We start from the raw sequence: 18,274 nt of genomic DNA on the forward strand, positions 1-18,274 counted from the left end.
GTGGATATATTTAATACATTGCTGACCACGGATGAAATGCCGAATGACTGGAGGATAGCAAATGTGGTTCCTTTGTTCAAGAAGGGCAGCAGGGATAAGCCAGGAAATGACAGAGCAGATAGGTCACCCCATTAGAGGAACGATGTGTAAGATTTGGAAAGGGTTCAGTGGAGATTTACGAGGATGTTACCTGGTATGGAGGGAACGTGATATGAAGAACTTGAAGCTGTTTTTGTTTGAATGAAGACATTTGAGATGAATTAATTGAGATATTAAGATAATCAGAAAGTGAAATGGATTGGACAGTGAGAGCCTTTTCCCTCAGATGGCAATACCGAGCATGAGATGGGATAGCTTTAAATTGAGGGGTGAAAGATATATGACAGATGTCAGAGATAGTTTCTTTACTCAGAGTAGTAGGGGCATGGAACAAACTGCCTGCAACAGGAGTAGATCTGCTAACCTTAAGGGCATTTAAACAGTCATTGGATAGTCACATGGACGTGAATGGAATAGTGTTGGCTACTCGGGCTTCACATTGGTTCCACAGGTTGGCGCAACATCGAGAGCTGAAGGGCCTGTACTGTGCTGCCATGTTCTATGTTCTAGAGGAAATAAATATAAGGTGAGAGGGGAAAGACTTAAAAGGGATTGGAGGAGAACATTTTTCACACAGAGGATGGTGCAGGTGGTAGAGAAAAGTACAATAACAACATGTAAAAAAGATTTGAGCAGAAACATGGAGAGGAGAAGGTTTGAAGGGATTTGGGTCAAATGCAGGGAAACGCGACTCGGTCAGGGAATCTGGTCAACATGGACGAGTTGGATCGAAGGAACTATTTTCGTGCTGCATAACTCAGTCTCCTCCTCCAATAACTGGAGACAACCGAGATAAGGCATGTTGTAGACACTGAAGCAAGTTACAGCGATAGGGATAGTAATCGGAATGCAGTACGTTTCAAATACGTGGAGTGACTATTGGGATTGGAGGAGGTTACAGGGATACGAACTGTTACTGGAGTTAAAAATTATTGAAGACACCAGTCCACAAGACAAGCCATAGGTGCAGTGTTGGAGTGTAGCAAGTTTTAGTACAACAGAACTTAAAGTAGGGGTGGGGATTGTGCTTGGGGTGGGCCTGTACTGTATTCCCCATCCAGATCTGTATCAACGTCATGTCTTGTTAACAGAGGTTTGGAGCCTTCTCATTCCTCTCTTCTCAGTTATCGAAACTGGATGAAGTTATCAATACCGAGGGTTGAAGAATTAGTAAGGACTCTTCAGACTAGCCAAGGTTACTGGTAGAGGGAGTTGTTGGGACAGGAAGAGGTGACAGTCCTCAATAGGATGGTACACATTCACGGAAGATTTTAGTGACTGCAGGAGGTTACAGAGTTAAGAAGGCTAGTAGTGATGGGAGGAGGTCACAGAGATTGGCCAAGGTTACAGTTTGGGGAACGATCACGTGGCTTCATAATGTTACACAAAGGGAGGATGGGCAGGAATGGCTGTGGGAGCTGGGGGGGTTTATACAGATAAGGAGGTTTATAGGGATGGTAGAAGGTTCATGGGAGTGAGGTGCTGTAGGATAGGATGGAGGAGTGCTGTGGGGACTGGAGAAGTTTGCAGTGATATCATATGATGGAAAGGCTTGAGGAAGGTACAAGCCTTTGGTAAGGGCTGGAGGATATTAAAGAGACAGGGTGGGCTGTAGGTACTGAACATTTTGACAGAGATAAGGATAAGGTAGTGTTTGGGGATAATGACCATAATTCTGTACGTTTTGAAGTCATGATGGAAAGAGCTAAGGATCATGCAGAAGTTGTGTCCCCAAATTTGGGGAAGGCTACTTATCATTTCATTATCACTATCACTGATCATTATTACTAGCATTAGACAGGATTTGAAAAATATAGACTCAGAGGAACTATTTACAGTCGAGCCTACAATTGGAAAGAGGGAGTATTTTCAAGTGATACAGTGAGAATTCAGGGCCAGCGTGTACCATGAACAGTGAATGACAAAGGCACCAAGTTCAGCGAATACTGACCAAGTGAGATTGTGAGTTTGGTAAAGAAAATACAGTGCAATCAAACCAGGTGAAACCCTTCAACAACTATAGAGAGTGCAAGGGGGTCCTTAAAAATGAGGGGCACTCAATGGCCATGAAACCTCCTTGGCAGACACTAGTAAGGAAAAGGTACAAGATATTTTATGACGAGAGTCAGAGTAAGAAGATGCCCAGCTAAAGAGTGCCGCCTGTTGGAAACCAAAGGGACGATCTGCGCATGGAGCCAGAGGAAGTAGCTGAGCTCTTCAAATGTATGCTTCCCATCTGTATTCACACAGGAGAAAGACACTCTAGCTGGGGATTTCAGTCAGGATGGTGAGACTCGAGAACATGTTAAGATCAATAAGGAGGTATTAAATGCTTTCACAGGCATAAAGGGGGAGACATCCCCAGTGCCCAATGAAATGTATTGCAGACTGCAGTGGGAGGTAAGGGAGGAGATTGCTGGGGCCCTTTTGGATCTTTTTAATACTTTGCTGGCCACAGGGATATTGGGTAAAAATTGGGAAAAATTCTGAGGGTCAAGATGTATCAACATTGAAAAGGAAGGAATAGATTCAGGACAGATTTTGTAAAGGAGAATCCTGTCTGATGAATTCAATTGAGTTTTTTGAAAAGTTATCTAAAAATATTTATGAGAGCAGTGCAGATGATGTGGTTATCATGGCGTTTGGGAAGGCCTTTGACAAGGTCTCAGTCAATATATAAATGGCCCAACTGGAGAAAGGAGCGAAACCTGACCTCCCCTTGGGAAACAAGGTAGGGAATAGGACTGAGGTGTTAGTGAGGGAGCACTTGGGCAAAGTGACCACAATTCTATTAGTTTGAAAATAGCTTTGCTGAAAGACAGACCTGATCCAAACGTTAAAGTTATAAAATGTGGCAAGACAAATCTTGATAGTATTAGAAAATGAACCTTTTTTAAAGTTGATTGGAGAGTCTATTTGCAGGTAAAGGGAATTCTGACAATTGGGAATATTTTAAATGTGAGATAAAAGGACCGTTCAGCACCAGCATGTTCCTGTTTGTGTGCAGCTCAATTCTGACAGCTTTCGGAAATACTGGCTGTCGACTGAGACTCTGGTCAAGGAAAAGGGGGCACATGTCAGGTATAGCCAGCTGGATCAAGGGAATCCCTGAGGAGCATAGGGGCTGGAGGAATACTCTTTGGATGGAAATCAGGAATGCAGAAAGGGGACATGAAATAACTTTGGCTCATAAAGTTAAGGAGAATCCAAAGTGTATTACGAGCCAAAGAAGAGCTAGGGACAAAACCGGTATTCTTAATGATCAACAAATCCAACGATGTGTGAAACTACAAGATCCTAAACAAATATTTCACTTTGGAACTTACTGTGGATAAGGTCTGGGGCGCTCAGTGTTTGGCCTGACCACTATTGGAATATTGTGTGCAATTCTGGCCTCAATGCCATCAGAAGGATGTTGTAGAACTTGAAAAGGTTCAGAAGAAATGAATAAGAATGTTGCCAGGGTTGGAGGGTTTGCACTACAGAGAAAAGCTGAAGAGACTGGGATTATTTATACTTTAACATGGGACGCTGAGGAGTTATCTTATAAGGGTTTCTTAAAATCATGATGAGCATGGATAGGGTCAATAGATAAAGACCTTTCTCTGGTCATGGGGGGGGGGGTGAGTCCAAACCTACAAGGCATAGCTTTAAGGTGAGAGGAAAAGATTTAGAAGGGACCAAAGGGACAGCTGTTTCCTGCAGAGGTTGGTATATATATATGATATAAACTGCCAGAAGAAATGGTGGAGGCTGACAAATATATTTAGCAGGCATCTGGATGTGTATATAAATAGCAGGGCTTTAGAGGGATATTGGCAAAGTTCTGGCAAATGGGATAAAAAACGTCTCGGAGGAGTTGGACCAAAGGGTCAGTTTCCGTGCTGTACATCTCGATGACTCCATGTCTTGAAATGAGTCCACATTATAGAAGAGGCGGTGTTGGAAGTTTTAAAACATAGAAGTAGATAAATCCCCAGGATCTGATCAAGTGTATCTCAGAACATTGTGGGAAGCTGGGGAAGAAATTGTAGGGGCCTGAGCAGTGATATTTGTGGCATTCTGGGCAGTGAAGGAGGTTTTCTGAGATTACAAAGGGATCTTGATGAAATGCGTGAATGGCTGAAAAACTAGAGATGGAGTTCAATTCAGGTAAATGCGAGGTAATGCATCTAGGTTACAACAAACAAGGGTCGAGCTTTCACAATTAATGGTAGGGTCTTCAGTAGTGTTGTATGCCTTGGGGTTCAGGTACGTAGTTCTTTGAAGTTTGCCACAAGGAGAGACAGGATGGTTATAAATGGTCCTTGCTTTCATTGCTCAGTCATTCGAGTTTAGGAGTTTGGGAAGTCGTGTGTAGATTGTACAGGACATTGGTAAGGCCTGTTCTGGAATACTCTGCCCAGTTATAGGAAGGATATTAAGCTGAAGAGGGTTCAGATTACATTTACCAGGATGGTGATGGGTATAGAAGGTTTCAGTTATAAAGGAAGGTTGGAAAGTCTGGGACATTTTTCACTTGAGCCTGGAGATTGAGAGGTGAGCATATAGAAGTCTATAAAATAATGAGGGGTATAGATAGAGTTAACGTGACTTGTCTTTTCCCAACAGAATGTCATTTTAGAACTGGGGGCTACATTTCTTAAGGTTAGAAGGGAGAGATTTAAAATCAGAAAACATAAGGAGCAAACTGTTAGAGTGTGTTTTGTGTGTGGAATGAAATTCCAAAGGAAAGGGTGACTGTGTGTACAATTACAATGCTTGAAATATTAGTACAGGAATAAGAAAGGTTTGAAGGGATATGATCCAGGAAGAGGCAGGAGGGACGAGGTTAGTTTATGATTATGGTCGGTATCAATCGAACAGTCAGTTTCTGTGCTGTATGACTGTCTGACTATGAAAATAATTTTGTGCCCTATTTAAGAAAGACTGCAAGGGGAAGCCAAGGAATTGCAAATATGCATTTGGAAAGACAGGACTGATTACAGACAGTTAGAGTGGCTTTGTGCGCAGGAAAACATGTCTCACAAACTTGCCTGAGTTTGTTGAAGATGTGACCAAGAAAATAGATGGAAGCAGAGCAATAGACATTGTTTCTGGGTTCAGCAAGGCCTTTGACAGGGTTGAGCAGGCTTCATGGGTTAGTAAAGTTCGATCACATGGATTCAGGAAGAGCGACCCAACTGGATACACAATGGGTTTGACAGGAGGAGGTAGAGGGTTGTTGTTCAGACTGGAGGCCTTCGACCAGCAGTGTGCTGTAAGGATTGGTGCTGGGGCCACTGATGTGCCTCATTTATATAGAGGATCTGGGTAAAAATATAGGGGTCACTGTTTGTATGTTTGCGGATACCAAAATTAGTGGAAGAGTGGGCAGGGAATATAGTTATCGAAGGGGATGGTAATCAACTGGGCCAGTGGGACAAGGAACGAAAGATGGAATTTAATTCATGTGTTGGATTTAGTTAAGACAAACCAGGGAGGACTAACACAGGTAATGGTCGGGCCCTGGACAGTGTTGTCGAACAGAGAGAGACCAAGGGGTGCAGTTACACTGTTTTGGAATGGAATCACAGGGGGACAGAGTGGGGAAAGCAGCATTTGGCACACTTGTCTTCATTGGTCAGAGCACTGAGTAGATGAGTTGGAGATATTTGTAACATTGTCGTCAATATTTCTCCTGGGCAAAGGAGGCCACGGGGTGGCCTTATAAAGGTTTATGAAACCATGTAGAGCCTAAGGAAGGTGAAAAGCCAAGGGTAGGTGAGTCCAAAGCTAGAGGCATAAACGTGAGGTGACAGAGCAAGGATTTAAAGAGAGAGCTGAGGGGCAACATTTTCCACAGAGGATGGTGCATGAACGGAATGGAAATGGTAAAAACAAGTACAATTTCAACATTGAAAAGACACTCGGGCAGGTACATGGAGAGGAGAAGGTTTGAAGGGGTATGGGCCAAACACAGGCAAACCTGACTCATTCTATTTAGGAAACCTCAGCCGAAGAGTCATGCCGCACAGAAACAGACCCTGTGTCTCCAGTTGTTGGAGAAGGAGACTATCGACACAACAAGGCATGTTGGAGAGACTGAAGCAAGTTACAGCGATACGGATGGTCATCTGGACTGGAGGTTTCAAATATGTGAAATAATTGGTGAGAGGGGAGGAGATGACAGAGATAGGAACTGTTATAGGAGTTAGAATGATTGAAGACACTGGGCCTCAATACAAGCCATAGATACAATGTTGGAGAGGGAATAGGGAACAGAAAGATCCCAGGCATTATTACCACTTACTCATGTGAGGACTGCATTCCCTTCTGTTGTCCTAATGCTCACCAAGACAGCACACATCTGGATTGAAAACTGGGAACTCCCGATGCTGTCTCAGTGCAACAAAACTTAAAGTAGGGGTGGTGATTGAGCCTGGGGTGTGCCTGTACTGTGTCTATGTCATGTCTTGTTAGCTGGTGTTTAGAGCCCTCTCATTGCTCTCTGCTCTGTGCATTTGAGTGATCTTACCTGGCAGCAGGATTTATTAAAGGCTCCCGACCTCCCTGACCTTTGTCTCTCTGGCTGACCAATCATCTTCCCAACCAGCAGTTGGCAAGTCTATTGAGTCAGGAACTCCCCGAGTACCTATAGTAGACACATAAATAAGCAGAATGGGAAATTAGACTGATGCTGTGAGGGTTACACATGTAGAATGGCAGTGAGCCCACAGAGATCTGGAAACTCCCAGTCTCCATTCCTCGCCTGTGCTGCCTCATCTCTCTGGAGCGGAGAATTCTGTTGGCTCAGGATCTGGAGTAGCTACAAGAGTGAGAGACACTGACAGAGGCAGCAATTAGACGCATACAGTGAGGGATCACACATGGAGAAATACTGACTGATATCACCAGAGTTCAGGATCAAATAATTGTGCGGGAAGAAAGTGTTTTGATTCATGTTGCACTGCGATATACAACCTGTAAGCAGGCGAAATGATGGCCGAGTGGCATTATTGTGTGACAATTTATGCAGAAACTCAGCAAGTGTTCTCTGGACACAGATTCAAATCCCATCATTGCAAATGATTGAATGTGACGTAAATGCTTCAAAAATGATGTAATTAAAAACCTGTAAGTGAGTATTAAACAATTGCTGATGTTAAGAAAAATCCATCAGTGAAGTAATCTAAGATGGGACTGGGCTATTACAGGTATTACAGGACAACAGCTGAGAGAGGGACAGGACAGGCAGCTCAATGTTCCAGGGGACAGATGCTGCAGAAAGGACAGAAGGGGAGCTGAGAGAGGAGGAGAGCTGCTGGTTCTGATTGGGTGAAACATCCCAGCAGGACTGAGAGAGGATATTCCTGCAGGATTGCCCAGTGAAGCTGTGTTCGTGGAATTAATCAACAACAATGGGGCTTCCCTTTCCTCTGATTGTTCTACAGACCCCAAGAGCCCCGCCCTCCTGCACCTTGACCTTCTCAAGATGGCGGTCCTCAGGCCCGCGCTCCCTCTTCCCTCAAACAAATGGCGTCCGTGACCCAGGACCCCTTCCCTGATCAGAGACCGCCGCCTCTTTACCCAGGATTGGAGGGTCTTTTCCGAGTTTTTTTTTTAACCTTTATCCGGGACTTGTGAATTCTCTCCGCTCCTTTCTCCCGTCAAAGCTCCCACACACCGGCTCTGAGCGCCGCTCTCTGAAGCCGATCGCAGCCGCTGCCGGAGAAAGTAGCTCCATGTCTCTGTGTCCTGACCAATGTGACACTGCGCATGCTCTGCATAGAAACAAAACTGCGCGTGCGTCTGAGGTTATCAGTGAGTTCATAGAGAATATTCATATCTGCACAGACTGATGGGTAAAATATTAGTCATTAACAATTGCTTTGTCGAGTTATAATCATGGAGATGTGTAACATGCAAATTGTCTGGTCCAAATCAACCATACCGGCCAGCTATGTAAATTACCAACTATTCTGCGGGTTTGAAAAGAAGTTTCTTACTCGAGTCGTGTAAATCGATCGGAAATATGTACGTTATCAGATTTACATTTCAACTACAGTATTTTTTAAAATCTCACATTGATTTATGAGAGACGTTTAATGCTCCACTATGTCGTGAGAATGTTCAATCCGGCAAAATAGTTTGCTGTCTGACCAATCTTGAAGCGATCACTCTCCGAGAATGCTTTGGCCCCTCTCCTCATTCACTCTGGTTAGAGGACCGGCCGCTACTCGGTCCTCCTGTTCCGCCCCTTCCTCCCAATTGCAGAGTTGATTCGGACGTGACTTAGCAGGCAAGGGACAAAGGAAGTTCGAGTCGATGTTTTGTGTCGCGGTGAAAATATCCCGAATCTTGGACGAGAGGCCTGGGTTCAATTCACTGCTTGTGCAGATGTGTGTAATAACAATTTTAGCAGGTTCATTCGGAAAACTAAGGGAAGTCAGGAACAGTAAAAACAAGAGAAAATGCATTCAATGTGATGGGGCTTTCAATGCTCAGATGATTTGACTCTTTACCAAGCGTTTCAGGGTCCCAGTACAGACTGTTGCACTGCACTTCGTGCGCAGCCAGATACCACGATTGTAGGGCAAAGTGGTGGGATATAGAGGTGCTTTTCTGGAAGGCGCTCGGTTTTTGTGGTGAAAACAGTTGAGAAGGAGTCGGGTTTTGTATGGAGCTACCTGTCCCCCTCCTGTTGCAGCCTCTTATTATTGCTCTGACTCTACCTCGTACATGGAGAAAGTGAGGACTGCAGATGCTGGAGATCAGAGCTGAAAAATGTGTTGCTGGAAAAGCGCAGCAGGTCAGGCAGCATTCTGTACCTCGTACATGTTTGGTAGAGATCAGTGACATTTCGTAAGCCCACAATACAAGATCCATCACTCTGTTTAAGTCAGTAAAAATCACTTGTAGCACAATAGTCAGAGAACAATCCAGCGCAGAACAGGCTCTTCAGTCCTTGATGCGCCAACCTATGAACTATTCTCAGCTCATCCCCCTACACTATCCTGAAATCACCCATGTGCTTATCTAAAGGATTGTTTAAATCTCGCTATAGTGGCTGAGTTAACGACATTAGTAGGTAGTGGATTCCATGCCTGAACCACTCTGAGTAAAGAACCTGCCTCTGACATCTGTCTTCAATCTATCACCCCTCAATTTGTAGATATGCCCCCTTATAATCACTAATGTCATAATCCTAGGAAAAAGACTTTCACTGTCTACCCTATCTAAGCCTCTGATCATCTTGTTTGTCTCTATCAAATCCTCTCTTCGCCTTCTTCTTGCCAATGGGAACACGTTCAAGTCTCTCAACCTTTCCTCATAAGAGCTTCCCTCCAGACCACACGACATCCTGGTAAATATCCTCTGTGCCTTTTCCAATGCTTCCACATCCTTCCAGAAATATGGGCACCAGAACTGCACACAATATTCCAAATATGGCCACACCAGTGTTTTGGATAGTTGCAGCATGATATTGCAGCTCCAGAACTCAATCCATCTACGAATGAATTCTAACACAATGTATGCCACCTTAACAGTACTGTACACCTAGGTGGCAACTTTCAGGCATCTATGTACATGGCCTCCAACATCCTTCTGCACATCTACACTACCAAGAATCTTTCCATTGACCCAGTACTCTGCCTTCCTGTTATTCTTCACAAAGTGCATCACATCACATTTAGCTGCATTGAACTCCATTTGCCACATTCAGCCCAATTCTACAGTTTATCCAAGTCCCCCTGCAACCTGTAACATTCTTCCACACTGTCCACTACTCCACTGACTTTGCTGTCGTCTGCAAATTTACTAATCCATCCACCTATGCCTGCGTCTAAGACTTTTATAAAAATGACAAGCAGCAGTGATCCCAAAACAGATCCTTGTGGCACACCACTAATAACCGCACTGGAGGCTGATTATTTTCCATCATCCACCACTCGCTGCCTTCTTTCAGAAAGCCAGTTTCTAATCCAAACTGTTAAATCACACTCAATTCCATGTCGCTGCATTTTATCTAAGAGCCTACCATTTGGAACCTTATCAAAGGCTTTACTGAAGTCCATGTATACCGCGTCAACTGCCCTACCCTCATCTATATGCTTGGTCACCATCTCAGAAAACTCAATGAGATTTGTGAGACACGACCTGCCCTTGACGAAACCATATTGATGATCTGAAATCATATTGTTGTTTGCCAGATGATTACAAATAGTGTCTCTTATAATCCTTTCCAAAACCTTTCTTACAACAGAAGTAAGGGTCACTGGTATATAATTTCCTGGGTCATCTCTCCTGCCCTTCTTGATCAAGGGCATAACATTTGCAATCATCCAGTCCTCTAGTACTGAACTTGTAGGCAATGACAGCTCAATATCAAAGCCGAAGTATTTGCTATCTTCTCCCTAGCTTCCCAGACAATCTACAGATAAATCCCATCTAGTCCAGGGGACTTGTCTACTTTCAATCCTTCGAGAATTGATAACACCTGTTCGTAACTAACCTCTATCCTTTCTAGTCCAACGTCTTCTATCTCATTATTATCTACAATATTCTAATTTTCCTAAGTGAAAACCAATGAGAAATGTTTGTTTAGCACCTTTCCGATTTCCACAGTGTCCACACTCAACTTCCCACTTCTGTGTTTGATTGGCCCGATTCCTACCCTATCCTTTATTCCTCACATACCTATAGAAAGCTTTAGGGTTCTCCTTTATTCTATTCACTAAAGACTGCTCGTGTCCTCCCTTTGTTCTTCTTAACTCTCTTTAACTCCTTCCTAGCTGATCTGTAAGTCTCCATCGCCTCATCTGTACCATTTGCCTCATCAAAACATTATCCTCCTACTTCTTCTTAACAAGAGATGCAATTTCTGTGCTAAACCACGGTTCCCTTACCTTATCACTTCCTCCCTGCCTGACAGGGACATACCTATCAAGGACACGCAATATCTGTTCCTTAAACCAGCTCCACATTTCCATTGTCTGCATCCACTGCATTTCGGTACTCCATCCTATGCATCTTAATTCTTGATGAATCGCATTATAATTGCCACTGCCCCATCGATAAGTCTTCACCTTGACACATACCTATCCCTTTTCATTGCCAAACTAAACATAACTGAATGATGAGTATAGTGTGATATTGATCAGATCGGCCAATGGGCTGAGGAGTGGCAGATAGGATTTAATATAGATAGATTAGGTTAGGATATCTGGTTGGCATCGACAGGTTGGACCGAAGAAGTGATTGATGTCAGCGGCGGACCAATGGAAAGGCAGGGGAGGAGCTTGAGGACCTGGCGGGGCAGTTGGTCCTCCGGCCAATCAGTGAATGAGGGCGGGACTAGACTATACCACGTGATCATCCTCGCTGTGAGCGCGGATGTTTGGAATGTGTGTGCGCGCGGAGTTCTGTCGGTAAGGAAAGAAATAAACAGCAGGAAGCGGGAGGGAAATGGTGTTGGTATGGTCTGAGAGGTTTTACAATCATTTGGTACACATCAGAAAATACAGATTTGAAACGTACAGTTCCGTTTTTGCAGCAAACGGGCATATGTTGAGTAATCGGCCCGAGTGAGCGCCGCCATCTTTATTGGGGGCAATGATTCACTGGACACGTGCGCGGCCGCCAGCTTTGTAGGGGGCAAAGTTCAGAGGGATGTCTGTGCAGCCTTCCCTGGTATAAAGAGTCAGAGGGCAGGATTTACACAGAGCACATTCAAACCCAGAGAAATTGACTTTTTTTTTCTGGATTTGTTTCGTCATTCATTTAAATGATTTGGATGTGAATAGAGGCCGTATAGTTAGTAAGTTTGCAGGTGACACCAAAATTGGAGGTTTAGATTAGATTAGATTACTTACAGTGTGGAAACAGGCCCTTCGGCCCAACAAGTCCACACCGCCCCGCCGAAGCGTACCCACCCATACCCCTACATCTACATCTAGACTTTACCTAACACTACGGGCAATTGAGCATGGCCAATTCACCTGACCTGCACATCTTTGGACTGTGGGAGGAAACCGGAGCACCCGGAGGAAACCCACGCAGACACAGGGAGAATGTGCAAACTCCACACAGTCAGTCGCCTGAGGTGGGAATTGAACCCAGGTCTCCGGCGCTGTGAGGTAGCAGTGCTAACCACTGTGCCACCGTGCCGCCTATTGTGGACAATGAAGGAGGTTATCTCAGAGTACAGTGGGATATTGATCAGATGGGCCAATGGGCTGAGAAGTGGCAAAAAGGATTTAATTTAGGTAGATTAGGTTAGGATATCTGGTTGGCATAGGTTGGACCGAAAAAAGTCTATTTCTGTGCTCGACATCTTTGACTGTGGGATCATAAAAGTGAACTCTCCTCTGGTACACCTCTGGGTTCTCTGATGTCCACTTGTTCAGTATCTAGCTTCCTCAGTCTCTCATGGGTATATTTTTGCTCTGTATGGTATTTTACTATTACTTTCACAGCTGTTTTGTAAATGAATTGAAAAATGTAGAGCTGGAAAAACACAGCGGGCCAGGCAGCATCCGAGGAGCAGGAGGATCAACGTTTTGGGCATAAGCCCTTCTTCAGGAATGTAAATGAATTGTCCACTGCTGCCCGGCTCCTGACCATATGCTGTTCCATTATCAGGTTATTTTTTCCACAATATCTTTGACAGTCAAGAATTCTTTTTTCCATTAAGCGAGTGCATTTTCCTTCAATTTTCTGACAGTCAAATTCTGCACCATTTTCATTCCCTGTAATTCATATTGCACTCCCTGAAACATCAACTGTGTATTTCTCCTTCCACAGAAACCAGTGATCAATGCCAAAGCCTTGTTGCCTGTGGAGAGGGTGATGTTTGACTTCCTTGTACTGCTGCAGTTTGTGTGGTGAAGGTGCTCCCACAACGTGGTTGGGTAAGAGACATTACAGATTATTCACTCAGCGATATTGAAGAGTAGAAGATATCTGTACAAATCATCATGGTTTTAATTTCACAAAAATATTATTGAGAAGTTTTGACATAAGGCTACAGCTGGAGAATATTGTGTCCGGTGACCAAAACGATTGCCAAATAAGCAGTTTTTCAAGAATGCCTTAAAGGAAGAAAGTAGATCTTAGAGAGTCAGAGTGGGGATTCCAGACCATGTTCCCTTGGAGTCCATAGAAACAGTCACACAGGTGAACTCAAAAGTAAACACATCATTCAGAGTCTGAACTAAAATGAGTTATTGAGATATGAAAGGGTGTGTGGTGCAGGGAGATAGGAATGATTACAGCCAGGAATTAATTCAAAGGTGCGAAAGTAAATTGTTGTTGCTTATAAATGGGAGTCTTTTGATTGATCAGCAAGTTTTGGTACAAGTGAGCACTTCGGCAGTAGAGTTTTCAATATTCTAGAGATTATTGGGAGGGTGAATGTGGGATGCTGGCCAGGAGTGGGTTTAGACAATGAAATCTAGATTAACAAAAGGAATGAATGAGAGTTTCAGCAAATGAGCTGAGACTGTGGTGAGGTCAGGTGATATCACTGAAGTCGAAATAGTGGTCTTGGAGGGGGTCTGGCCTGTCATCCTCACCTCATTCAGCTGTTTGTCAATTTGTGAATCAAGTCTGTAACAAGCTTAGGAACTGAGTGGCCCAGGCAGAACCCAAAATGGGCATCGCTGAGCAGGTTATTGCTGAGCAGTTGCTTGGCAGCACTGTTGATGACACCTTCCATCACCTCACTGCTGAGCGAGTGTGGACTGATGGAGGGGAATTGGCTGGGTTGGATCTGCCCTGTGTTGGATCTGCCCTGTGTTGTTGTGTTGGAACATCCCTGAGCAATGTTCCACAAAGTCGGTAGGTGCCAGTGCTGGAGCAGTACTTGCCTTGTTGGGCAGCAGGTTCTGGAGCACAGCCAACAGTATTATTGCCAGAATATTGGCAGGGCCCATACCTTTACACTGCTTATCAATTTCTTGATCTGATTGGAAATGAGTTTTCAGCCAAGTCGATTCATATCTGTGATGTGAGGGACCAATGGAGAAGGCTTGGCACTGCTGGCTGAAAATCGCTGCTAATGCTGTCCTCTTATCTGTTGCATGAATGTGTGAGACCCCTCCATCGGTCAGGGTGGGGATATCTGTGATGCTTCCTCCAGTGAGTTGTTTAATTGTCCATCACCATTCTTGACTAGGTGTGGCAGAACTGCAGAACTCCGATCTCATCTGTTGGTTATGGGATCACTTCGTTCTATTTGGTGTTGCTTGTGGTGTTTGGCATGCAGGTTTGGTCGCTGCACCAGGTTGGCACCTCAATTTTAGGTATGCCTTGTACTGCTCCTGGCATGCCCTCCTGCATTCACCATTGAACCAGGGTTGATTCCCCTGGCTTGATGTTAATGGTTAAGTGGAGGATATCAGGCCATGAGATTTCAGATTGGGCTGGAGTACAGTTCTGCTGCTGTTGTTGGCCCACAGTGAGGCGAAAGTTGCAGGGTCAAGCGGGCTGATTTTGTGGTTGTATTTGCTAGTGCATTGGTAGATGGAATGTGGTCCATCCAGTTTCATTCCTTTGTTGAGACTGTGCAGTGATTAATACAATGAGTGACTTGATGGGCCACTGTCTGGATTCTTTCCCTCAAGGACATTGTCAATAGCAGAAAAACGTCCCCAATGGTTCCATGGCAAACAGTAGATTCTTCATTCCAGTTATTTTTTTCTTGAATTCAGAGCCACCCTCTACCGATTTGGGATTCAAACCTGAACTTCAGTTGTATATTTTAATATTCTTGATAAATGATAAATACGACAGGTTTGTTCACTTATGTTTATAATCACTATCACAGGTTTTGTTTATTGTTTTGGAAATAAAAGCACTGTCCATTATCTTGTCTCCTCCATCCTCCCCTCCAACAATAAGAGTGAGGAGCACATGGAGTTTCTCTGTCAATAACATTGAGATAATCCGATCAGCTGCCTCTGCTTCTTCCCTCCCTCTCCACTAGCCCACCGAGCCAGACTGCCTCACAAGGGTGCTCCTCATTTTAGTCCTAAACTTTCATTTCCTCGAGTCCTTTGTCAAGCCTTATTAGAGGTCGTCTTGACCATTTACCCTAGTGTAGCTACATCATGGACATTCCAAATCTCTGTCTCATCCTCCTGCTTGTCACCACCCACACCACCCCCCCGCCCCCCCCCCCACCCCCACCTTGCAATTCACAGATATTGTTCCATGATCTGTCTGTCTGTTTTTTCTGGTTATGTCCTTCTCTCCCATTCTGCTAAAACCTAATATTTGACCTCACCATCATTGGAAAATCCTGCTCCATCTCCACTCTCCCTTTCCTTTCTGAATTCATTGTATTTGGTGTCCCTTCAGGATCTATCCTTGGTCCGTCCTGTTTCTCACCTACATACTGCCAGGAGGTAACATCGCCCAAAAGCACAGTGTTAGGTTTCACATGTACACTGACAATGTCCAGCTCTCCTTCCCCATCATCCGTCTCCATTACTCCACTATTACTCAGTTATCAAACTGCTTACCACGCTTCGATTAGCTGCAATTCACTCCAATGAAACACTGTAATTGTTAAACCCATTGCTTTCAGTTGTTATTCCAAATACATTTTCCTTACTGCTGTGTCCCTCCCTCTCACTGGGAAGTGTCTGAGGCAGAACTACATTCTTCACAATATTGTTTTCATATCTGACCCCAAGGTGACCTTCTGATCAGACATCTACACAATCACAAACACCAGGAATTCCAATCTCTAAAACTTTGCTTGTCTCCTTCTCACCCCAGCTCCATTGCTCCTGAAACCCTAACCTGTGTCAGTGTTGCCTTTAACTTGACAAATCTGAAACAGAACCCTAAATTCTGCTACTGACCCCCAGAATCTGGTTCAAGACTCACCCGGAATGGGACACATCCTCTCCATATTTACCCTGTCAAACCTTGACAGAATCCTGTATGTTTCAAAGAGATCACCTCTCATTCTTCCAAAGTCCAGTGAGTAGATTCCCAACTTATTCAGCCTTTATTTACAGGATAATCCCTTCAAAAACAGGGATCATCCCAAAGGATCTTCTCTCAAATGCCTCCAATAAACTACTCTGTTTCGTTAACTAAAGCGACCAAATCTGTTCACGTTACTCCAGTTGTGGTCTCACTCGCCATTTGTTTAGTTGCCCTAAGGTATATACTCCAAACTCTTATATTGCAAACTCTTTGAAATAAGGGACAGCATTCCATTCCCCTTCCTGATTCCATGTTGTAACTGTGTACTAGCTTTTTGTTTCCTGCTCATTTTCCCCCAGTCCCTTTCTGGTGCAGCTTTCTACAGTTTATCCCAAGTTATACTCCATTTGCCAACTTGTTGCACACTTTTCCTGTGAATATCTCTCTGTAAACTGTTTATAATCCTCTTGGAACATTCCTGTTATGCCTTTTCTAGGAGATTTCCCCCCTCATTATTTGAAACATTTACTGGGATCACTGGGGAGTGGGAATCATGCTCAGTTGCTATGTTTTCAGGGATACTCTGTTTAATGACTGGGAGGAACTTACTGCCCATTGGTCAGAATGGACAACTTGCCCACCGAGCTGCATGAGCCTTTCACACCCCATGGTCTTATTGAGGAGGCACAGCGGCAGCACAGAAAGAAAGAAAAGGAAGCAAATCCTGCTCTCTATATCTGACTGAATCTTGGATCATTCTGTCCCATGTTCAGTCACATGAAGTCCCAAGGTGGAAACACCTAGAAACCCACACAGATTTGCCCCTGAATTACCTGCTGACCTCCACCAGGGGTAATGTGTACAGTCAGGACGGCACGGTGGCACAGTGGTTAGCATTGCTGCCTCACAGCGCCAGAGACCCAGGTACAATTCCCGCCTCAGGCGACTGACTGTGTGGAGTTTGCACATTCTCCCCGTGTCTGCGTGGGTTTCCTCTGGGTGCTCCGGTTTCCTCCCACAGTCCAAAGATGTGCAGGTCAGGTGAATTGGCCATGCTAAATTGCCCATATTGTTAGGTAAAGGGGTAAATGTAGGGCAATGGGTGGGTTGCACGTCAGTGTGGACTTGTTGGGCCGAAACGCCTGTTTCCACACTGTAAGTAATCTAATCATCCTGGGCCAGGAGGAGGGGATTGTATGAGTTTCAAACTTGAACTGACAGTGACAGATTTTATAAACTTGTATTACAGGTGTACATTCAGATGGGAATCTCAGTCATTGTAACGCCAAACTCTGACAGAATTACTCTATACTTCAGGACCTGGATATTCATATTGTGTGAGGGTATTGTGTTCCAGATCAATACCATTTGCTGCATAACAGTTCTCCTTTGAATCAAACCATCCTCTCAATAGATCTTCCCAAATCTTCAACATGTGTCCTGTAATCCTTGTATAATGAGCTGATGGGTATAAGGTTTATTATTATAATGTGTAACTTTTGTAAACCGCTCTGTCACAGCTCCCCACAATTTCCTTTGCTACAAGGATAATACTCTCAGTTTTTCCAAACCGCTGATTCCCCAATGTCTGTTTACTCTCTATAAGGTACACATCAGGATTGTGTTGGAACATTCTCCACTTGCCTGCATCAGTGCACCCCCCCCCCACCGCCCAACAATATTAAAGAAATTGAACATCCTCCATGATAAAGCACTGTACCTGAGTGTTTTCCCATCCACCACCTTCAGCATTCTCTCTCCCCACCCTCGAGGCACAGTGGCATCTCTGTGTGAAAGATCAAGTCAGCATTGTCCTCCCAGACCATAGGACTACTCTCTCATTAGAGAGAGATGTCGGTGGTGGTTAACCTGAAGGTTGCCACAGCGCAAGAAAGGGGATAGGTTGAAAAGGAGAGTCCATTAATTGTGGATGGTTATTCTTGATGTGTATTAGCAACACACATGTCACATGAGTAATTAATGTTAAAAAAGCCCCACAAATTCTCCAACTTCAATCCCCCATTCCTTGAACCATCCTGGTAACTCTCCTGTGCCCCCTCTCAGGGACCCTGCCATCCTTCCTAATGTGTGGGCGATCTCAGGTATGTACAGACCCAGCTGCTCTGTGTGCCTGTGGGTGATGTCATCATAGAGCAACAGTTGCACTAAACCTCACTGTCTGGAAGTGAGTGAGAGACAGAAATCCCGATGGCATTTCAGATGTATTTAGGAACATACTTGCAATGCCAAGACT

General features: G+C 44.3%; 1 long non-coding RNA gene across 2 annotated transcripts in view; it reads left to right on the forward strand.

Moving 5' to 3' along the window:
- LOC140484531 (uncharacterized) overlaps positions 1-18,274 on the forward strand; it is a 70,763-nt gene that overhangs the window by 37,862 nt on the left and 14,627 nt on the right. For both annotated transcript variants that reach the window (XR_011962229.1, XR_011962228.1), the window contains exon 3: positions 12,886-12,992. This is a non-coding gene — a long non-coding RNA (uncharacterized lncRNA). The remainder of the gene's footprint in view (positions 1-12,885; positions 12,993-18,274) is intronic.

The sequence above is a fragment of the Chiloscyllium punctatum genome, chromosome 13 (genome assembly GCF_047496795.1).
Source record: "Chiloscyllium punctatum isolate Juve2018m chromosome 13, sChiPun1.3, whole genome shotgun sequence".
NCBI lineage: Eukaryota > Metazoa > Chordata > Chondrichthyes > Orectolobiformes > Hemiscylliidae > Chiloscyllium > Chiloscyllium punctatum.